Source organism: Phyllostomus discolor, chromosome 5 (genome assembly GCF_004126475.2).
Source record: "Phyllostomus discolor isolate MPI-MPIP mPhyDis1 chromosome 5, mPhyDis1.pri.v3, whole genome shotgun sequence".
NCBI classification, from domain to species: Eukaryota; Metazoa; Chordata; class Mammalia; order Chiroptera; family Phyllostomidae; genus Phyllostomus; species Phyllostomus discolor.
In genome coordinates this window covers 5,071,478-5,095,038 of record NC_040907.2, presented here as the reverse complement: position 1 = coordinate 5,095,038, position 23,561 = coordinate 5,071,478, and the positions used below count along the sequence as shown (strand labels likewise).

General features: G+C 63.0%; 1 protein-coding gene across 1 annotated transcript in view; it reads right to left on the bottom strand.

The window, feature by feature from the left end:
* The window catches only part of SPSB1 (splA/ryanodine receptor domain and SOCS box containing 1), a 57,336-nt gene extending 34,233 nt beyond the window's left edge, over positions 1–23,103 (bottom strand). Inside the window, exon 1 of the mRNA XM_028512486.2 lies at positions 22,909–23,103. The gene's annotated coding sequence lies outside the window, so the exon portion shown is untranslated. The remainder of the gene's footprint in view (positions 1–22,908) is intronic.
* Between the last annotated feature and the right edge of the window lie 458 nt (positions 23,104–23,561).

Below are 23,561 nucleotides of genomic sequence, written 5' to 3'. Positions count from 1 at the left end.
TGTGCTGGTGACGTGCCTCGATCCTGATGTGGGGGTCTCCTTCTTCCCGCTCCCGGCCCTGGGCTGTGGCCCTATTGTCTCCGGACTCTCGGGGCAGTGGGGACGCACCCCAGTCCACAGTGCCCCCCCCTACCCCGTGATGGTGAGAATGCTGGCCAGTCAGAGGCCATCCTGGGATGCCCGCTTCGCTGGCCTTCTGAGGAGGCCAGAGCAAGGAAAGCAGATGCTCAAATAGAGAAAGAGGCCACTGCCGATGCCAGGGTTTGAGCCTCTGGATCCAGCTGTGCCTGCAGCCCCTTTTCAGCGGCGTGCAGCTCGGCATACCAGTCACGCGGGTAAGGCCCGTCTGGATGGGGCTTTCTGTCCCCGACAACTGGAAAAGTCCTACCTGACTCACAGCCAGGCTCTGAAAGACTTCGCTGTTCTGCTCCTGCGGCTTCTCCCACGTGGAGCTCCTGGCTCCCTTCGCAGGCGCCTTCCCAGGGAGACTCTGACCCTGGGCTCGGGCTCCCTCTGGGCAGCTGTCCCGACCTCTCCGCGGTGGCCCTCAGACGCCTCCACGTTGTGTGCTCTTAACACCCGTGGGTGCTTTCCCAGGTCTGCGGGGCCCCTCATTCCTTGAAAACTCAGTCCTCGAGTGTGGCCAGAGCCCACTCCTACACACCCCAGGCTGTCCCTAGTGTGTCAGGCCGGCCAGCGTCCAGACAGCAGGGGACGGCCAGTCCCTTCCCTCCCCACCTCCGCCCCCCTCCCCCCCCCAGCTGGCTGCTTGTTCCTGGAAAACCCCGAGTCAGCAGTGGGAGCAGAGGTGGCTCCGCCAGCGGCTGGGAGCTGAGCGCTGGGGTCCCGCCTGGCACGGACCTGCCCGGGAGGCCCCTCCCCTCACAGCCCCTCCCTGACGCCCCGCCCACTCAGTTTTCCAAGAAACAATGTGTCTGGTCTGGATCAGACAATGCTGGCCCCGAGACACCCACTACAGACTTGTCCCAAACATGACCGTCTGGCCGGGTGTCAGCTCTATCTGAGAGGTCAAGGGTCACAGGAGTTATCATCACTGTGAGCTGTGGCTCTGGGCAGTCAGGCCTGTTCCCAGGGAGAGCCTGAGCGCCCCCTCCCCTCCCCCCGCAGGGAGCCACACAAGGTTCCCTTTATGGGAACGAGGTGGCCGGGCACAGGCAGTTTCAGCCTCGGGGAAAAGCAGGTTTGGGTTTTTTCCCCGGGCACAACCGGGCCTTTGTTTTGGCTCTGCCCGTCCCCACTGTCTGGGCTGGGCTCCCTGTGGGGCACACAGTATCCAGGACCCAAACCCCTCCAGCCATCCCTTCCGAGGCTGGGCACAGAGAGACCCCACGGAGGACGGCAAGGGACATGCACCCCACACTGAATGCAGCCTACGTTCCCCACCGAAACCTCACAGAGGACCTACTATGCGCTGAGCAGTGAAATGGAAGTGGGACCTGCTGTAGAGGTGGGTGACCGACGTGACGAGAGGGACTCAGGGTGCCAGTCACCAATGCGATGAGTCACTGGGAGCCCCACTGCGCGCCTGCCTGCCTCGGGGGGAAGAACCGAGCGCTGCCCCCTGCAGCCCGTAGCAGCTGCGACAGACGCGTGTCCACGCGTGGGGGAAAGCATCCACGTGTGACTTGGGCCCCTTTACTTGGGCACACAAAAAAAGAGATGGCCTAAAAAAACTAGGAAAAAAAATAAATGGGGGAAAAAAAACCCCAAAACAAACAGGGATTGGGACCCAATGGAGCCACCAGGATGCCTGAGAAAGGGTTCGGAGCTCGAGTCCAGGCGGCCCAGGGGAGACAGTGACAAGCCTGCATGGGACCCCCTCTTTGGGGTCTGTCTCCTGGCTCTTCTTCTTGCAAGACAAGTCCCCCCGATTTCCCACCGGCCTCTAGGGCAAGGGCCTGAGAGGGAGGGAGGGAGGGGAGAGCCCGAGGTGCCGTGGCCGATTCCTCAGCTCCCCGGGAGCCGGGCTGCGGGGTGTCGGTGGGGGTGCACAGGACACCGTCTCGCTGCGGCCCAGGAGGCCTTCGAGATCTGCAAGGGCCGCTTCCCCAGGTTCTGCCCAGCTTGGGCTCTCAGCGCCCGAGACACGGGGGCAGCCGGAAACCACCCCCTTGGAGGAAGACAGGCCTGGCCTTCTCCCTCCTCTGCTTCGTGCGCCTGTGGATTCCGTGAAGCCTGACGATGAAGCCCCCCCCAGTGAAGCCCGCCACTGCGGACAGGGCTCCAGGCACGGGTGAGGGGCATTACAGCCCAGTACTGCATTCCGGGTACCGCCGAGGTGGCGGCGTGGGCCTTGGGGGCCAGCCTCGGTGCCCGAGCTACGCAGCGTCTTGCAAGATCCACTGTGCTCTCTGCCAACAGGCCCTGAAGGGACAGGTCCCCAAAACCAGTCAGGGAAGGAACGGAAAACCCCAGCAATTCTGTGGAAGAAACATCTGGGGAGGGGTGCCGGAGCGGGGCCAAGTCCAGCCGCCGCCAGCCCCCCTCCGCGGCGCTGGGCCCGTCTGTCCCATGCAGACAGACAACGCCGCCGCCGGCCCAGCCAGGGCGCTCCACGGAGGGGGAAAGGTCGGAGGCTCAGACGGAGGGTCAGGAGTGTGGATTTCCCCGCTCCGAGATGGCACGCGGAAGGGGGGCGGTGGGCAGGACCAGTCGCTGCAGGGCCAGAGCCGGGGAGGGGCGGCTGCCCTGCCGCCAGACACCGACCGCCCCGCCACAGTCAGCATCAAAGAGTGACGGCCAGACACTGTCACCACGGGGAAGGTCACATGTCGGTCAGTGCCGCCGGCACGGGAAGGGAGTGACCTCTTTCCAGGGCCCGTTCAGGAACCTCCCTGCGAGCCCAGACGTCTGACACAGCCAGACAACAAAGGGAAGGGGAGCCGGTGGGCCGAGGTGTCTGGATGTCCGGCAGGCGCTCCCCTCCATCACGGGGCCCGCCGCTGCACCCCGGCCCCCCGCAGCGGACCGTCAGGGTGGCCACGGCAGGGCCGAGCGTACTCCACCACTCGCCACCTTGCACTGGCTCTCCTGACCCTCCAGAATGTTCTGCCAACTTTCAGCCCGGTGGACCCAGATTTGTTTCCAGCCTCCCAGCTCAGGACCCCATAAGCCCAGGATGTCTCCCCAGCACACGTGCCGTTTCTCATACGGCTCTGAGGAACCCTTGGCACACCGGGCCGCACTCCGACCACCCCCACCCCGTCAGCCCGCAGGCCAGAGCTGTTGAATCCTACTTGATAACACACACCGGGGGGGACTCGCCATCGAGACTCCGTTGAGAACCCGTGAGCGTGGGAGGCAGGCACGGGCTTTGAGGTGGACGACCCTGGGTTCCCATCCCAGCTCTGACCCTCCCCTGGCTATGACCTGAGATTTTCTGGGGAGGCCTCAGTTTCCCCATCTGCAAAACGAGGACAATGACCGTATCTGTCTCACGGGGGTGAATCCACATGTGGCTTTAAGGGGAGATGATGCCGGTGCACACGCATCTCAGTGTCTGGTTCACGCCGAGTGTGCATTAGAGAGAAGCTACAGAGAGATGTGCCCGAGACAGAGAACAGGGCGCTGGGGCCCAGGGACTCAGCCCCAGGGACCTGGATCCTTAGTGAAGAGCCCATCCATCCCCTTTCAGGGTGGGGGCTTGGGGGGAGCTGGCCTTGAACCCCTGCCCAGTGCCGTTCCCAAGGTGAGGGACCTGGGGCGGCCTCTGCCCATCCGTACAACAGACACATGGCGGCCGTTCCCCGCCCCCCAGGACGAGAGGCTATATAGCGAGTAAATGGACGGCTAGAATCCAGAGGGGCCCGCACATGGCCGGCCCTTGATCAACGGTGCCCAGTGGCACTGACCTTGCTGCTGCTGCACACGCCAGCCCCACTTTGCCCCAACGCTGCCCCCCGGGCACCCGCTGAAGCCGAACGAGCTTCTCCTGCAAACTCGGCGATGCCTGGGCCGGCCTCGAGCCCCCGTCCGGTCTCTCGTGACTCACACTGAGTCACGTTCTCACTTCCTGGAGTCAGCCGCACGTTCCGGCGACGATCGGGACAAGTCACTGAAACACGGTGACCCTTCCCCTCGACGGGGCTCAGATGTGACGAGATGCAGCCTCCACCAGCGGCCGGGTCCCTCCCCGGCTCACCAGCCGCTCAAACGGCTCCATCACTCATTGTCGGCTGCACAGCACGTGTTCGCTCAAGGTCTGCGGAGGCGGACGGTGGAAACACCTCTCTGTGCGATCCACGGTGATGACGGACAGGTCAGGGCGCGTGCAGATGAGGCAGCACGGGCTCCACCCTCTCCCAAGAACAGGCCCCGTGGTCGCAGGCCACCAGGGCTGTGCAGGCCATGCAGGCGTTGTAACGGGTCCCGGCTCCCCCTTGCACACACCATGAGCCCAGAAACTCGACACAAAAGAACCAGCTGAGCCCAAGGAATGTAAATGCTTGCAGCCCCTGCCTGCGATGCCCTGCAGACTAAACGAAGGTTTAAGAGCTTTTGTCATCTTCGTGGGAGGGGGGAGGCCTGGGTGGAGGAGGTGCAGGGGGAAGCAGGGCCGTTTTCAGCACTGTATCTCTGCGGCCACCGTCCGCGGCCACAGTCCATGGCCTTGGCCTGGCCAGTGGCTCAGACCCTCAGGGGTCGGGAGACAGGATCAGAGAGCGGAGAAGCCAGATGCCGCATCTTAAGGGGGGGAGGGAGGTCTTCCACTAGAGCCTCGGGGAGACCCCTCCTGGTCACACCAACTTTTCCCATAATCCCGTCCCAGTATAAAAGTGGCCTCCAAAACAGCAGGGATGAAAATGAAAAGTCCCCCACAAGGAAACAAGAGACACAGAGCCCAGCCCCCAGGTCACCTTCAGAAGGAAGGTCCCTGTCAGCCTCCATTGGGGGGCAGCCCCCGGGAGTACGGTCAGACCCTAAAGCCGGAATAGAGTGGTGGCCGAGGAACACCCAGCTGCTTCAGCCCCTGTGTGGGCCGGGGCCAGGCGCTGTCCCAGGCTCAGGGGCTGCTGGACGAGGGAGATGGAGCTCCTGCCTCGTGGAGACAGACAGTCAACAGTCAACAGACAGCCACGGGCTACGGGCTTTGACCAGCTATGAGCTGGGTCAAAGATGCTAACTTTTCCATTGTCATGAAAAGGCTGGCTACCTCATTCATTCATTCATCCATTCATTCATTTAACAAGTTCCCACCGAGCCCCACGTGTCCCCACCACTGTGCCACACAGGCACCAGGGCCCAACGGTGACACTGGAGGTCTCTGCCCCGGAGGGTGTGTCAGCAACCCCGGCCCGTGCTGCAGGTCTTCCACTGAGCCCCTGATCCCTTCCAAGCTCCCAGCAGGCACTGAGCCCGGGGACCAGCCCCAGCTCCGGGTCTCCATCCCCCTTGGTGCCGCAGGGTGCATTCCTTTCTCCTGCTCCACCGCCTGAAATGCTTGCCAAACAGAACAGGGGGCAGGGGGTGCACCCCCAAGTACCCAGGATAAAACACCGAGCAAACCCACTGCAGATAAATCACCCCAGCAATTACGTGCTCTGGGACCCCCAACCAAACGGAGGGCAGGGACGCCCCACAGGGGCATACACCTGAGGCAGTGCCGGGGGAGGAAAGTCTAGAGGAGGTTCGAGCATCGGGCTGGGGTCGGGGGGGCAGGTACCGCAGGGGGGAGGAAGGCAGACACACACCTGCCAGCGCACGGAGGGAGGTTCTGCCCGGAGATGACAGCGGCCCGTCTCGCCCCAGCCTGTCTCGTCCTCGCGGCAACCCCCCACCCCAGAACAACGCTGGCACCTCGCAGGTGCTCAGGAAGCACGTGCAGGAGGAAGTTCTGCTGGGGGACATTTAAGAGAGGGGCAGAGAGAAACCCAAGTCAGGGGACAGTGGGGACCAGAAACAGTGGGACACAGACTCTAGCCTGGAACAGGGGACATCTGGCTGCCACAGTCGAAGCCACTGTGTTCAGTGGGCTTGAACGGATGGACCCCTTCCTCCCTTCTGAGGACAGTGCCCTGCCGCTGACCCCAGGGCCAGGAAGGCAGGTGGCCGGCTGGCCCAGGGCCAGGCCCAGCCAGGGTCCGCCCGGGAGGCCTGTGGCTGGCTGCTTGCGGACAGGAAAGGCAGGGAGCAGCTTCCCACCCCGGGGCCGGCAGGGGTGGACTCGGGAGCTCACTCAGAGCAGCGGTCCCGGCTCTGGCCACCAGACTGGACGGTGCTCTGAAGCTCTAGCCTTCAAGACGCAGCCTTACCAACACCGCCCCGCCCGCACCGCGCCGGCCACACCTGGGCTAGAATCCCTTGCCCCCGCCGCCCCAATCCAACTCCCGCCTGCCCCTTCCTGGCCCCTGCAGCCACCTCTCTCCGGGCCAGAGGGGCACCCAGGGCTGCTCCACGGCACGGCCTCCTCCTCTCCCAACAACAGCCGTGCCTCACCCAGCCCCTGACCCACAGTGTCCCCCCCGTCTCTTCAGCTGGGCTTCTGGGGGGAGCGGCAGTGGTCCCACGTCCTGAGGAGGGGTGCAGTGGCCAGGCCCCCAGGACCTGGCTTCTCCTCCCGCCCTGCCACATGAGCCTCACACCCATTTTTATGGATGTGGACACTGAGGCTCAAAGAGACCCAGTAACTGTCCAGGGTCCATGTCAGAAGCGCTCACCGACACTCATGTCCTCCCAGGACACTGGAGTCTGACAGTGGTGGTGGGGGGGGGTCCTTGGGGGACAGAGAAGAGCATGACAGGGAGGCCCCATGGGCCACAGGTGACGGCTGCTGCCTTGGTTCCCCTCCTGCTCTCCCTGGGCCTCAGGCAGGGCCTACGGGGTCAAGGAGGAAAAGCAAAGGGGCAGAGGCCCGAGGGGACAGACGGCAGAGACGGCGCAGACCCGGGAGGGACCAGAGCGGAGGTGGCAGCTGAGGCACGAAGGTATCCCCAGCTGAGGAGCCAGGGGTGCCTCTGGGTCTCTGGGCGCCCAGGTCCACCCTCACCCCTCGCCCGCTGTCGGCCCAGACCCCGCCCCCCGCCCCCCTCATCGGGCCACAGGAAACGCCGTCCCTCCCAGACTGGAGCTTCCAGAACCAGCGCCGTGCCTCCCCGACCTGCCCGGAAAGGGAGAGTGAGCACAGCTGTTTCCTGCAGTCCCCACCTGGCTCGCCAAGGAGCCCAGACTGTCCCGCCGCTTCCCCTGGCCCCCGGGGGACCGGAGTCAGAGCCTGCAGGGAACCTGGCCCCTCCAGGGCAGGCCCCGGGCCCCGGGGAGTTCCAGAAGAGCCTGGTCTTTCAACCCTCTCCCCCGCCCCCGAGACAGCGATAGGACCGGGCCTCCCCCCGGGTCTTCGCCTATGTCCTTGTTCCCCGTCTGTGTGCCCCACGGGGCCCCCAGTGCGGGACACAGCCCAGCACACAGAGGCTCTAGCAGACATGTGAAATGCATGGACGGTCAGAGAATGAAAAGTGCCACCCAAAGGAGCTCGAGGAACGGCAGAGCTCCGAAAAAAGAAAAATAAATGGGTTCCCTGGACCCAGGAAATCTGTTGCACAGAACTTTGAAACGATCTTTTCCCACCTGGTGGCCTAAAAATCCCTCCCCCCCCCCCCGCCACACACTCTTTTCTCAGATACCTGAAAATCCTGGAGTCATACTGATTTTTATGACGTTTATTAAGTGCTTACTACACGCCAGGTACCATCTAAGCACCTGGTGGTTCTGCGTACGCATATGCCCTGACACCAGTGACAGAGCTCTTCCCTTCCTCCCCACCCCCAGTTTTTTCGTATCTGAAGGACCAGCTTCAATGTCACCTCTTCCAGGAAGCCTTCCTGGATTCACCCGATGAGCACAAACCCTTATCCTCATTAAAATCCTCCAGAACTCCAATTATCTTTCCTTCTATTACCCTCTGCCTCAAATGATCTTGTTTGTGATTTTCTGGGCTATGTGCTCTCTTCCCTTCTAGAAAGCACAGGAAGCAAGTTCTCCAAGGCCAGGATTAAGGTTTATCAATCCCAAGGCCTGTTCCCACCCCAGAGCAGGAAGGAAGACGGAAGGTGAGGCCCCGGATCCCAGTCACGGGAGGGACTGCCCCCAGACAGCTCACCCACATCCACCCCCTCCATCCACGAAGTACTCCTTACCCACCCCCATTTCATAGATGGGAAACCAAGGCCCGGGTTGCAGAGGTAGGAAGTACCAGAGCGACACTCCTGCCACCTCCACCTGCCTCCCTGGCCGGGCCCCTAGCTGCTCCGGCCGCCACACCCAGACCCCACACGGCTCCCCCGTGGCCTCCTCCGGAGGAGAACCCCACGGACCGGAAGCTGCACATGACAGACCGCCTGCTGTGCTCTGAAGGGAGCATGAGCTCTGAGATACCCACCTATGCCCAGCGACTGCCCCAAGCCCCTGGCGCCCCCACCCCCACAATGTGGGGCATCGTGGAGGCCGCAGGACCCTGCTCAACGCCAACACCCGACCCTGCTGGGCTGGGCCAGTGCCCACCCACACCAGCGGCATGCTCACATCACCTGGCCGAGCCTGTGTGCAGAGACACATGTGTGTACACACACACACTCGGCCCCCATTGTCCCCCGGAAGCTGCCTCTCACCGCCCCCCGCCCCCCAGCATGGAACGAGCCTGCGGGCACCACTGTCTCCAACTCACCGCAAGCAGGCAGCCCGGCCGGCAGGGCGGGAGGGAAGTGTCTGTCTCCTTCCCAGCTCCCGTGGGAGGGGAGCGAGCCCAGGGAAGACGAGGCTGGCGGTCTCACCTGCCACCTTTCCTCTCCCCCTCCCCAGGCTCCCCCTCCCCTGCCCTGCTGGGCAGGGTTGAGTAGGGCGGAGCGCAGAGCCACGGTGGTTCCCGCCGCAGGACCCGGTGGCCGCTGCACCTCCCTAACCTCCCGCACCCGGTCCCCACTTATAAATGACTAAGCGATTTCCACCTCGGAGCCTGCCTGCCAAGAGGCCCCGCTGGCTGCGGAACTGTGCGCCGGGATGCCCGGAGTCACACGCACTAAAACCCATAATTGGTGAGTCCTCTTCTTGGGAAAGAAAACCCCCTCCATGTTTTGTTTTGTTTTGCTTTCCCCTTAAATGAAACAAATCCACCCACGTAGTTACTGGAAACTCGAGCATGTGAAACTGAACCGTTGGCAAAGAGAATTAGTCAGCAACATTGTGAGCAGAGGTGCGGCCCCCCGGGAGGTGGAGCGGCCCGGGCTCTGGAGGTTCCCGTGCAGGAGGGGAGCGTACCACACAGCAGGGGGTGCACCACACGGCAGGGGGTGCACGGGCATGGATAGGAAGGGGAGGTATCGCCCATCCCATGGGCAAGTTCACCTGTATGAGGTCAAGGGTGATACACACATCTAAGGGCCCAGGTCACCACAGGTAACAGGTTTAAAAGTCCCGGCTCAGGAATCTGACCCTCGTTGAAAGAAATCGACGCCATCCTCTCAGCAGATCCTCCCTGAGCCTCGGTTTCCTCATCCGGAAGATGGGGACACCAGAACCTACCAGGTGCCTCGTCAGGGCCACCAGACACCCACATGAAGCACTTGGCGCCCGGCACCCACCAGGCAGGCAGCCATGGACGCCGACATCTGCAGGGGAGCGAGGCACGTGGGGCTGTCTCAGGGCTCGCTGCTGCCGACAGTGAGTGGAACCTGCTGAGTTGGTTCCCAGCGTCCCCAGGACACGGCAAGGCGAGGTGGGAAGCAGCCCCGGCTGGGCATCAGCAGGCCCAGCTCTGTCTCCGGTGCCCTGAGCCCCAGGCTAAGTGACCCCACTGGGCTCCTTGACCTTGTCCTCCTCATCTGTACTCGGAGGGCACAGACATTTAATAATGTGTTGTTTGTTTTAAAACAAACAAGAAAAAAAACCAACAAAAGTATTCATCCATGTTTTTTAAAACTCTGGATTCCCGGCTTCTCCTAGGGGGAGAAAGACATGGACGCTATCGGTGTGCCGGACGCCACTCCTCCAGGTAGGAGGGGCCACTCAGGACAGTGGGTTCCACTCTGGCACAGCCCTCCCCCACCCTACAGCCTCCCACGGGCTGCCGATTTGCGCCTTCTTCCGGACCCCTCGAGGCACATGAGTTTGTGACCCAGTTTAAAACCCTAATTTCATGTAGGAACATTAACATGAGCCACTTTTCCCTCGAAATATTCACAGGAAGTGTCCCTCGGGAAGGTAATTCAAGTCTGACACTTCAGACTGACTTTTCTTGCGGAAAAACAAGGCAATGTACGAAGACCTACGCCCCAGTCTGGCCGGGGGAAACCCGGTGGTGATAAGGCAGTAATTTTCTGATATTCTTCGTGGGGTTCACTAGACAAAGAGCAGAGAGGGTATCGGGGGTCCTGCCTTTCATTTCTCCAACTTTCCTCCTCCACCTTCCCCAGGTCTCCCCCTCTGGACACACGGAAGGTGAGCAGGGGGCGTTGAGACGCCCCCTTCAGGAGGGTCCAGGGCAGCTGCCTGCAGGACCGGACGCCCCCAGCTCCCGCAGCTCAGCCCTCCACTTAGTTTACTGGGGGACCGGGACGGCAGGGTCCGGAGGACACAGGCAGATCCGTTCACGGCCCAGCAGAGATACAGAAAATGTCAAGTGGACACTGGAGAGCATGTTCAAGCTGTCCTGGTCACTCCTGAAGGGAAAAACACAGGATTCGGCACCTCCAGGCCTCTTGCCTCTGCAATGACCCTTGGTCGTCCAGCCTCCACTCCAGGCCTGCTCGGGGCTGGCCGCTGAGACATGGCAGGGGCACGTGCCCCCAGACCACCCAGTGCCATCCGTCACACCTGTAGGACAGAGCGGACCTGCACAGTAGCCCGGTGACAGCTGCCTTCTGACCCACCCTCCCCAGATCACGAGCCTCGCCACGCTCAGGGGCCACGCAGGGTGGTGACTCGGAGCACAGGCTGAGTCTGCGTCCAGCTTGACCCCTCGGCTGGATGACCCCAGGCCAGCTCTTTGCCCTCCGTGCTTCGGCTTCCCCATCTGTAAAATGGGCACACCGAGCCACACCCAGCAGGACACTCAGCAGGGATACACAAGCGAATGGGTGGGAAGTCCCGAGAACGGGGCCCGGCACGCAGAGAGGGTTTGATGAATCTTAAGCAAAAAGGTCTAAACCCAGAAGGAAAAGGTGGCCCGTGTGCACAGGTCCTTTGGGGACACCACGGCCTTGGGCCCGGCTTGGGACAATCGGCATGCACGGTCACCGGCCACCTTAACTTGACACCCCCCACCTGTGCTGCCTACAGTAAGCGCTTCCCCAAAGTGCCCTGCTCAGCGTGAGAAGGACCAGGGGCGAGACAGTGCAGTCCTCACGAAATGCAGCCCGTGAGCGCTCCCCCAGAAACCTCCACGACACCCCTGCCTGCACGGCTCCCACACTAGGGACGAGGGCCGCTGCCCACCCCGCCCCTGGGCCCCCATGGCACAGACAGCGGGCGTCAGGGCCGAGGAGACACACAGCCCAGGATGGCGTGGCGGGCTGCCCGGCTGGGCACAGTGACGAAAAATCATCCAAGCGGACATCTGCCATGGGCGGCCGGTGACTTATTCTGCTAGAAATACATCCTACCTTCGCTCCTGCTGGTTCTACGCTGAACCTCCAACAGAGCAAACCACGGCTCCCCCATCCAGGAAGGCCGGGTACTACCTGCTTTGTTCTAGAAGGTTCGGTGAAACAGTGACACTGAGACAAACCCTCTCCGGCCTCAGGAGGTTCTATGTGGTCTAAGCACAGCTAGCCCATCTGGCAGGGACTGAAGGGAGGTCCAGCTGCAACAGAAGACGCCCCCGCCCCACGGATGCTGCAAACCCACCTTCCCAGGCAGAAAACACAGATCACATCCCGCACCCCAAAACCTGGTGGCTGAAGCCACCTGGCACCCGACATCCAGCGGCTCTCGCAGACCCGCCGTGGACACTGCCGGTTTACCCTGCTGTTGACCTGTATCTACTCCCGCCAGCGACTGAAGCATTTTGGGGAGAAGGCAGAGCCAGGAGGGGGGCAGGAGAAGACAACCCCCAGTCTGCCTCCAGGAGACTGGTCCCCCAAAACTTGCTTTCAGCAGTTCAAATAATTTCTCCCCTAAATGAAGCCTTATGCAGAATTCTACCCCCTAAAAAAAAAAAATAGGAAGGTCAAAGTCAGACTGCTCTGGTTCCAACGGCCTGTCTCCCCACTCCAGCCGGGCCGGGGAGGTGGCACCCACACACCTGCTCACCCCAGAGCCCAGACCCACTTCTGGGGTTCCCATGGAGCTCGCTGCCCTTGGTCGGAGCTGTCCAGGAAACCAGAGCCCGGTTCAAACCCCCAGAGCACAAGAGCCCCCCCACTGACCGTTTCTCGGACTTCAGTGCCTTCCCTAAGCCCGACCTTCCCAGAACGGAGATGGTCCGGTCCGCGCGCCTGGACGAGCCGGCTGAGGACTGGCACCCGCGGCGCAGGGCGATGCAGAAGGGGGCGATGCAGAAGGGGGCCTCCCCACACCAGTCCCAGCGCCTGCACGTGCTCAAAATTTTCCATTAAAGAAAAACACCCGTAAACACTACAGCAAAGCAAAACCTCCGTGGTGGCGAGACACCCTCTGGCGCGGGGGGAGGAGCCCCAGTCGCAGCTCAGGACTCAGCGGCTCAGACGCGGTGGCCTCCCTGGCCGGCGCTGTCTGGGCGTCTCGGCTTGGGCACCCAGACGGCCCAGACAGAGCGGGCATTCACGGAATATTGGCTGGATGATGAAGGAATGAAAAAAAAAACCCCAAAAACCTCTACCCTGAGCTGTCTAGACGTCCCGAGTGTGACTCGACAGCCAGGGCGACAGGCTTTCGGGGACCCCAGGGGGGCAGGCGGGGGACGAGGGACCTGCTGTTGCGAACGGTTCAAAACCGGCCCGGGAGGCAGGACACAGCTGGAAGGAGGGGGAATCCCTGCCTTTTGCATAGCGCAGCTCTCCACAGACAGGAAGTTCTGTGAAAGGGACTGACATTTACATGCAATTGAACATAATCAGAACACATTTCACACTAGTGTCGCCCCTTGGGATGGTTTTCCAAGCTTCACAAATGCTGGGCCACTTTTCTCATTGTAGCGTCTTAAAATCCTCAAACGGAGAAGCAACAACCTCAGAGAAGCAACAACCCTCCCAGGCCCCCCGTCACCCCCATCTTCAAAGTAATTAAGCAGCGACTTTTCCCGATGCCCAGGCCTTCCTGATCTACCCGGGGGCTCATCCCCCAGAAATCCACGGCAGTGCCCTCCTGACCTCACCTTGCACGAACACGGCTGCCATGCTCGGAATCCTGTTTACCCGTGGGGTCGCAGGAGGCTCCCTGGGACCCACCTAAGAGGCAGACCTACCCGCACGGCTCACGTCCAGCGTGGCCTTCCCGAAGTGGGTACAGGGCCGTCCCGGGAAGCCCCCCACCTCCCCCTGCCCCTGGAAAGAGCCGGAGCCACAGGGCGGCCTCGCCCCAGCCAGAAACCCCAGCCGCAGGCAGACCCACTGCAGCTTTCCTGACCTGCCAGGAAGGCCCCCAGGGCGTCTGGGGAAAAGGCCCCGGGGAGCTGAGCTGGGGCTGCAAAGGGAGGGCGCGGGAGTGTTGAACCAAGGAGGCAGGGGCAGAGGGAGACAAGGATTTCTAGTTTCTCCATGCCTCCTAGGAGCAATTTGGGGGTGAAAGACTGGGGTGGGAGAGGGGTGCCAGGGTACCCTGTACCCACTGACAACCCCTGGGCCCGGCATTCAAGGCCCCCCCACCATACAGCAGCCTTCCTGTGACCCTTCTCACTGTGGCCAGTCCTTCCTCCCTGGGGTCACTGCCACTGTGAAGACCCTCCACCTAGAACAACCCCCCCCAAAGGGTTACATGAGCACCCCTCCCCCGGGCGCACCCAGCACACCTGGCAGTGAGCTTGCGAATCCCACGCACACCTGCCGCCTCCACCTGCTCTACCACTGACTCTCAGGGCCCAGGCTGCTTCGCACACCTCCAGAGTCATGCCCGGAGGGCAGCGCATGCCCAGGAGTCGAGGCCACCGTGTTCCACGCTCACAGCAGAAAGAACACAGGCTGCGGGGTCCAGCCAGCGACACGTCATGCAGGTAGCCGTGTCACCTCCGGCAGCTCGGGAAACGCCCCCGAAGGGCACGTGTCTCGTGCACAAGTGGCGAGGTCAGCCCCGACTCACAGGGCGGTCGGAAGGGTGAGAAGCCCATCCGCGGCGTGAGCGCTGGGCCCGGCGCGCGGTGGGTGTTCATTGGATGAGGTTAAGGCCATTTCTGGCAGAATCACACTCAGAGCGGTTGGGCGTCGAGCCACCCCGAGCCCCACGTGCAGCCGAGAGGGGGAGGGGAAAGGCCGGAGAAGGACATCGGGGTCCCCAGCACCAAGGGGCCAGTGCTCCTCAGGCAGTGGCCACTCTGGTCTGCCCCCATGCCTGGGACTACCCCGCCCTCTCCCTTACACAGGCTGTCCCCCCACCCACAGTCACGGCTCCACGACTCTGGGGGCCCCGGGGCCAGCACCCCTCACCGCTTGAGTGCTGCTGACGTCAGGGGCGGGCAGAGGGCAAACGGCACCACTGTGGGCTGGGTTCACACTGGTGAGGGCGTCACTGCCTTGGAGGGGCAGGAAGCTCTGGGTCACACCTCAAATGGCACAGAGACGGTCCACACCCTTTGGGGCCTGCCTGGTCTCCAAACACCGGGAGAAAAACAGAAGGGACCATGACCGGCCAGTGCTGAAGCTGTGGCCCCAGGTGGGCCAGCAGGACGCAGGCGTCGGAGAGCAGCCCTGGACACAGCCCCACCCCTGGACAGCCTGGGGGAGGGGCCCCACAGGTCCCAGACCCCAGGCTCAGGGCTGGTATCCTCGCTGGAGATGGTGGGTGGGGATGTTGCATCCAGTGAGCTTGGGACCAGGTCGTGCCTGGAAGGTCAAGTCAGGGGTTCCAGCATTTACCCAAGGACCAGTGGTCGCTGCTGAGGAGCTCCAAGAAGGAGAGTTGACATTTGACCTTGCCAAGTGCTCATTTGTAAAAGGCCACTGGCCTGAAGAATTTAAAGCAATGAGAAGGATGGCTCACTGCAAGTGACAAGGGGCTGAGTCTTTGGCGGCGAGGACAATGGCAGAAAGGCGGTGTCTGCAGTTCAAGGTGCCCGTGTCACACCAGCTTCAGACCAAGCTGTGCGGCCCTGGCAGTGGTGACCCTGCAGCTTCCCTCCAGGAGACGCTGCAGCTGGAAGCCAGGCACCAGGGGTCACAGGGCAGGTGGTTCCATGCACGGGATGTGTTGGGGCAGGCAAACCCCCGGGCTGAAAGCAGACTGCTGGTTGCAGGGCCTGGGGAGGGGGGCCTGGGGAGTGACTGCTAGGCGGGTACAGGGTCCCTCTTGGGGTGATGCAAATGTTTGGGAATGAGACAGGAGTGGTTGCAGGACACGGTGAATGTCCAGCCGTCCCTCCGTACCCGCAGAGGACTGGTTCCAGTTCCCCCGTGGAAACCCAAGTCCGCGGGTGCTCCAGTCCCTCGTACAAGCTGACGACATACTTGTTTGTAACCTCTGCACATTCTCCCGCCCACTTACGTAAATCTCCTCTAGGTTACTCGACCTGCCTAATACAATGTAAGAGCTCAGCACATAGCTGTTACACTGTATCGTTCAGGGGATAACGACGAAAGTCTGTGTGTGTGCAGCCAGAGCCAGGCCTGACTGAAGCACAGTGCAAGCCGGCAACCACGTGACTGCTTTCCAGCCCCGGGCGCTCTGCGGTTGGCTGACTCCGAGGGTGTGGAACCCGGGGACACAGAGGGCCGACTGTATCGGATGCCATCGAATTGTTCGCTCTAAAACAACTCTTTTTCTGTGATGTGGCATTCACCTCAGTAAAAAACAAAAACCACAACCGAAAAACACCACCATTAGCCAATGTCACAGAGCACGCCAGCACGCTAAGAGTGCTAAGAGGCCTCCTGGACTGGACAGTCTCCTTCGAGCCACGGGTCCCACTTCAGCTGGGGCACCACCATCTCCTTCCTCACAAACCTGGGGCCGCTTCTGCCTGTCCTCGGTCCCACGTGTCCCCATTAACCCTGCAGGAGAACGGGCTGTCCCCACGCCTCCAACCCCACTGTACTCGGCCCGGAATGCTGCCCCGGGTCAGAACCTGGCTATTTATAGCCAGCACTGCAGGGAGCAGCATCCCCCACGAGGGAGGCCCAGGCACCCGAGGCCGAGGAGGCGAGACAGTCCACGGGGAAGAGAAGGCGCCCCAGGAGCCCTTAGCCGGTGCCTGAGAAGTCCAGGTCAGAGGACCCCGCCAGCAGCACCCCTGGGTCCCGGCCCCTCTCCACATGCCCACCCGCTGCCATCCTCCTGCTTCTCTGCCCTCACTCAACCCCACCCCAGCCCCACCGCAGCCCCTGCTCACTTCCCACGTCATCATCCCCTCCCCCAGGAACGCCCACCTGCCTCCATCCCTCACCTGCCACTGTCGCCATAATGCCTTGAGCACTGCCGTCCCAGGGCCTGTGTCTCCCCAGCCACACGGAGACGGAAGGTGCCCCTCCATCCTTTGTATCCTCAGCCCCAGCAGATTGGCTGCACACAGTAGGTGCTCAATACATGTGAGTGAAAATAAATGACAGGCGGCCCAACACTAGTGCACAAGAGGGACCTCACCTTGGCACTCCTGACCTCCCGCGGAGCCACAGGGCACTCTGGTCTGGGAAAGGAGAACCCGGCAGTCAGGTTCTGGGAGGGAGGTGCTGCCTACCACCCCACCCCCGCCCTGCCCCACCACCACCCCAGCACGCCGTGGGCCGTGCATGTGGCCAGCGCCGATGCACGTGACCTCACCGCCACCCCGTGAGGTGGCACCCACCCTGCACGGTCCAGCAGGCCGAGGCTACGAAGGGAAGCCTGTGACCGGGCCGCCCAACCGGAAAGCACTGGCACGTCCTCCAAGGCCAGGCCCCAGGCCTCTCCAGGTCCTGCTCTCCTGGGGCCCACAGTCCAGGGGGACAACAGCCAGCTGCCCACGGGGCCTCGCGGGGGTGAGTGTGTGCCTGGCTTGGGTGACTGTTGGCGTGAGACAGGGTCACAGTAGCAGGCGGGTCTGGGAAGAGGGCAGGTGTGAGGAGCTCGGGGTTTTTTTTTAAAGATTTTTATTTCTTTTTAGACAGGGGGGAAAGGAGGGAGAAAAAAGAGAGAGGAAAACATCAGTGTGTGGTTGCCTCTCGTGCACCCCCTCCTGGTGACCTGGCCTGCAACCCAGGCATGTACTCTGACTGGGAATCGAACCGGCAACCCTTTAGTCTGCAGGCCAACACTCAGTCCACTGAGCCACCCCAGCCAGAACAGGAGCTTGGGTTTTAAAAGTCAAGTGAGGGGGGCTTGCAGGCCGTAGACAGACATGTGCGGGCCCGCTCGGCACGAACTGTGCAGGGCAGGGAGTCTGCAGGGGGCAGAGTTGTGGGTTGCAGGATCTAGACCCTGGGGACCGCAGCTGGGAGGGGGTGATGGGGACAGGAGGCGGCCAGGCCGAGAGGGCGGTAAGGAGGGGCTGGGAGGCCGAGCAGGAAGGGCCAGGAGGCTCAGCAGAGACGGAGGGTGTGGGGGGCGGGGCCGCAAATGCTCTCTAAGCAGAAAGAGGGAGGGTGGGGTGGGGGCAAGGGCACCAAGGCAGCAGAGCTGGCGAGCAGATGCCCGCCGAAAGTGCCGTGCATGCTGGCAGCTACGACGGTGCCCTCCAGGGGCTGCCGGGGAGACCTGGAGGCGCCAGGAAGTGAGGGAGTGGACCCCTGGTGTCCTGCCCTGGGGATGAGACTGGGGTTCGGCCCCAGGGCCACTCCTCCCATTCTGACAGCAGCTCCAGGGGCTCAGTGGCCCCTTGAAGCCAGACCCCTGGGTCTCCTCGCCTGAGCCCTGGCTCCCAGTCCCCCCTCCCTCTCCCCAGCTCCCCCAGCAGCCTCAGCACGTCTCTGAACAGCTGGAGGGGCAGCAGCCTGGGAGGCTGGGCCAGTCGCCTCAGGGCAGGGCAGGGGCCCACAAAGTCCGCCATCAGAGCCCCTTCAGCCCCACAAGCACCCCGAAGCACACGCTGAGGCCCCTCCCCGGGGCCTATAACTCAGGCAACGTGATAAAAAACCAGAGACCACCTGTCCACAGGTGGAGGAACAGAGGACCTCAACGTGGTCCACCCACACCGTGGAATGTCACCCAGGCTTAACATGGAAGGACGTCCTGACGCCCGCTACAACCCGATGGCGGCGCCGTGCGGAGGGGACCGCGCCAGTCACAGAAGCAAGCCCACGTGATGCCACTTCTCCCGGGGACCTCGAGTGGTCACATGCATAGACACAGAGAGGAGACAGAGGTGGGTGCAGGGGCTGGGGCGCGGAGTGGGGGTCCGAGACTCTGTTTCTCAAGATGAGGTGTCCTGGAGACAGGCGGTGATGCACAGCACAGCCGTGTGAATGTACTTCATGCCCCCGCATGCACGCTTACAAACGGTTACAATGGTAAATACAATGTCGCGTGGATGTTCCTGCGATCTTAAAGAGACAGGGGAGTATAAAACCCCTAAACCAGAGAGCCTTCCGTGGTGGCTCTGGGGCACCTTGGTGCCCGCCGTGGAGACCCCTGCACACACCCCTCTCGTCAGAGGCGTGCTGCCCCCGAACAGGTAGGCCCGGCCACAGCACTCGGTCTGAGGACACCGGAGCAGAGGTCTCCCCGGGACGGTGCTGGGAATGAGGGGCCCTCCCCTGGGCACACCTCACCTAGTGCCAAAGGCTCTGCGGCTTTGAAAGCAGGTCCCTGTCTCCGGTCCAGGCCCCTGTCCCTGAGCCCCAGGCCTGGCTGTGGTCCGGACATATCACATAAACCATTTCCACCTGGACAGGATCAAGGCACTTCCATGCCCCGTGTCCCACCCGTCTCTAGGGGGTCACCATCCGCTGTGACCCCCACCCTAGCGGGGGACATAAGGACACCCGCACCTGTTCACCCTTCTTCACACCCACGTCCCGCTGGTGACCACACCTGCTGACCCCACCTTGCAAGCGCCGCCGGCCTGTCCCAGCTGGCAGGAGACACGCGAAGTAACGCGAGGAAACGTGTCAATCATCAGAGGCCCGAACGCAGGCCCAGCAGCTGCACGCGGCCACCTGCGGCCTGTCTGGCGCAGCTGTGCAGACCTGTCCCCAGGCAGACCCTAGAGGCCGCTCAGGGTGGCGTTTCCTTCCCACACGCCCTCGGTGCTGGCCCAGAGCACCCGCTGTCTCCCTCGCTTTCCCCGAGTGCCCACGAGCCGCGGATGCTCCCACGCTCCCCCACCCATCACCCCGACGGCAAATTCAAGCCGGCTGAGCTGGAGTTTAGGTCAGTTGGGCCCAGAGCCCGTGACAAACCATTTTCACATCCCCCACCACCCAGCCCTGACTCAGATCAGCACGGCGGGGGGCGGAGCCAGGCTGTGCCCAGGGGAGTCACAGGCCCCCCCCCCCCCCCGAGACTCAATGTGCCCCTTAAATGCTTCTCAGGGGGTGGTTACAGATGGCCAGACATCAGTGAGAGACTGGCTTCCCAAGAACATAGCCCGAGTGTGCACACACGTGTGTGCCTGAGTGTGCATGCATGTGCATCTGGGTGTGTGCATGCATGTGCATACACACATGTGCACCTGTGTGTGCACGTGTCTGTGTATACGTGTGTGCCTGCACACATGCGTGCCTGGGTGTGCACGCATGCGTGTGTATACACACTTGAAACTGGCGAGAGAACCTTATATATTCTTCTCTCAACTTGAAACTGTCCATAATAATAACATTTTTCACGTAAAAAATCACGTACTTCTTTAAAAAAAGGCGAAGCGGACGGCAGTGGCGCACTCACGGTGTCCATCAAGCGCTGGGGCGCCTGAATCGGAGCAGCCAGAGCTCTGCTGCCTCCCCGGGGAGTGGGGGCGGGGCTGTGGCCGAGTCACCGCCCTCCCAGCCTCAGAGGCAGGTGCCCGGGGCTCTTCGGAGAAAACGAGACTGAACGTGTGAAGGACTCGTTTCACAGCTGGTCCTAGTGCACGCTGTGACTACTCCTGCCGTTGTTATTACCACCACCACCACCACTACCAGCAGCTTTATCCTCAAACAAGGTCACGGCCAGGAAGCGCTTGGCCCACAGCGTCTGACACCTGGCTAGGAGCGGGACTTTCACCCTTAGGTGGGAGGGACGCTCTCAGGTGACTGGGGCGGTTGAGAGTCCAAGACAGGCTTGTGGGGAAGGACCGCGGTAAGTGCCCGAGGCAGACGGAGCCGCACCTGCTCCTAGCCCCATACTTCGGTCCGATAACGATGCTCATTCTCCAGCTTCTCGGGAACAAAAGATAAACTGAGTCCTACATACCACGACCCATTCCTTGAGGAGGATTGGTGTGAGATTCCCAAACTAAACCTGTGAACACCATAGGGATCGGGGGTTTGGCTCCATGTGAAAACGGATCCGCAGGCACGTCTCTGCTCACCCAGAAGCCGGGGCAGGCACCAGGGACCCGGCACCACGCAGGGAGGAGAGCACCCACTGTCCAGAGTGAGCAGGGGCCAGCACTGGCCTCCACCACGCGGACCGAGATCCTCCCGCCGCCGATCCCAGGAGAAATCGGGGGGGGGGGGGGGGGGGGGCAGCGGCGCTGACTCCCCAGGGGGCGTGCGGGTGTTAAGCGGCGGCCCTGGAGAGCCCAGGGCAGGGTGGCTCCGGCCTTGCTGGAGCGGCCAGAGGAACCCAGCCTTATCCAACTCCACGGGGACAGCCCCAGGCGCCCCTGGCAGGCCCTCTCCTCCCTAAGGGCCCCGGGACCCCTGACCCCCAACCTCCCTGAAGCCACGTGGGTCCCTGCTCATGGCTGTCAGAGCCACTGCCATTGATGTGTCTTTTTGTCTCTGCTCCCCTGGGAAAGGAAGGGAAGCTACTGTGTCGTGAGGCCACTCCACACCCCACCTGTGCACACACAGGTTCTCTCTCTGCCCCCTTCTCTTCGTCTACTGGGTAAAGCACTCCCTGCCGAAGAAAAAGCACTGGGAGAACAAGAGATGTGCTCAAAGGGATCTAATGCAGCCCATCGCTCTACAGCTGTGGCAGCCCGAGTGCCTGGCCCGTGACCTCAGCGCCAGGGACAGGAGCCACCGACAACAGCTGGTGTTCCGGAGCCCCGGCTGTGCACTTCGGGTAGGTCGGCCCCCCTCTCTGGGCCTCTGTTGGGAAAGAGATACCCTGGAAGTAAGATGGGGCTCCCCCAGCTCCTCGATTCCTCCCAGGGGAGCAAGCAGCCTCTGCCCTTGAAGCTGAATCCAACGCCCCCACCGTCCAGAGTGGGAGCGCCAGGAAGGGCAGGGGCAGGGAAGGGAGGGGCAGCCGCCCCCTTCCCAGCTTGCTGCCCCCTCCCCCACCCCAGGAGAGTGTGTTCTTCCCAGGACACCAGACTCCAGTCACTGGGATGGCACTTCCACCATCAACACCTGTAAAGCGCCCTCATGACCAGTTTCGGATGCTGCTGGCTGGAGGGTTTAATTAAATATTACTCACTCAGGAAGCAGCCCGTGCCAACTCACCCCCAAACCGCACAGTTCAGTTCATTTTCAGAGAAAGAGAGAGGGAGGGGGGAGAGCTGGCTGCACCCTCCCCAGCTGTCACCAGCGGGGCTCCCCGGGCCCAGAGCGTGGTGGGGTCTGGCACAGCCCGGGGTCAGGGACCGGAGGTGCCACCGCCAGGTGGCTGTGGATGGCACACGGTCACCCCACAGAGATGCACACAGACACACGCACACAAATGCACTCAGAGACACACTCAGATGCACTGGGAGACACACAGACACAGATGCGTTCAGGCACAGAAACACGCATGCCTCAGACACACACATGCACGCTCACACACATTTACATACCTACGCACACACCCACACAGTGGGTGCACAGAGACACACTCACACAGACCTCACACACGCAGGCACACACCACCTCGCTCGTGTACACCCCTTGCAGCGGGACGGCAGGCCAAGCGGGGCGTTAGTTCACATTCCGAGGAGACTTGGCCGTGAACGTGAACTGCACCATTACCAAGTCCCTGCACACACTCGGCGACACAGGGATCCCACGGTTCCACCGGCCGACCAGGCTGCTCTGGTTTTTCCGTTTTGATTGATTTCCTGACGGAACACTCGGCTCTCCCTCGGTTGCCCGGAGAAGCCGCGGCGGCTCCGGGGAGGCGGGCAGGGTGGCGCCGCCCGGGTGTCGCCCGGCGGACTCCCCAGGGGAGGCGCTACCAGCCGGGAGGGGCAACACCGAGGGGGCCAGTGCGGCCGTGCTTCAAATGCGAGCCCCAACTGGCGGGAAAAGCGAAACTAACTTCGCGGAGCGGGAGGGGCTGGCCGGCGCTCCCGCCTCTGCCGCGGGGACTGTCGCGGGAACGGAGGCCCTGGGGCACCCCGGCACCTGGAGGTCGGCGCCGGCCCCCGCGCGCCCCAGGCGCCTTCGCGCGATCTGCAGCTGCGGAAGCTCAACCTCGGGCGCAACGGTTGTCGCGGCGCTGGGACCCCTGCCCCGTCCGCCCCCGCAGGTGGGACCCGCGGACGCCGCGAGCAGCCCGCACATGCAACGGCAGAAGCGGCGGCGGCGGCGGCGCTGGGCGGCGCCCGACCCCATCTCCCGGGACCCGCGGCGAGAGAAAGCTCCCCGCGCCCCCTACGGTCCTCAGCCGGGACCCCACCGGTCCCCAGCGCCCAGCCCCGCTCCCAACCACTCGGTCCCCAAGCGCCGCGACCCCCGCGCCCACCCCGCCCGGTCCCGCAGCCACCCGGTTCCCGCGCCCGGCCCTGCCTACCGCGCCGGGGAGGCCGCTGCCGCCGCCCGCTCTCCGGGGCCGAGAGGCTCGGGGCGCCCGCCGCAGGGAGCGAAGTCGCCTCCTCCTCGCGGCCCCGGCGCCAGCGCCTGGAGCCTGGTTCCTGCTACGAGCGCGCGGGCTGCCCGAGCGCGACTTCTGTGCAAAGAAGAAAAGCAACCCAAGGATTTAAAGTGAAAAATGAGAAAAGCGCCGGGGGCCGGGCCGGCCGGACGAGATCCCGCCCTAGCCCCGCCCCGCCCCGCCCCGGGGCCCGAGCGCGCGGGCAGCTGCGCACTGCTGGCGCGCCCGGGGGTCTCGGGGCGTGGGGCGGTCCCGGCCCTGACCCCGCAGCGCCCCGTGGGTCCCGCGCCCGCTCGGCCGCCCCCCGCCGCCGTCCCCACTTCGCCCCACCCGGAGGCCTCCGGGGCGCTGGAGGCCGCGGCGGAGCGGGCGCGCGGGGCGGCGCCGAGGCGTCGGTCCTCCGGAGGCGTCTTTGGGAAACGCCGGGCGGCCTGCGCTGGGCCAGAGGCCGGGGTTGCAACACCCGCCGGGCCGCCGCGGCCGTGCCAGGCCCCGGGAGAAGGGGGTGAGGGGCTTACTAATAATAATTTTTAAAGTCTCTCGGGAGAGGGTTGTTTCAGTAATCCGGAGCA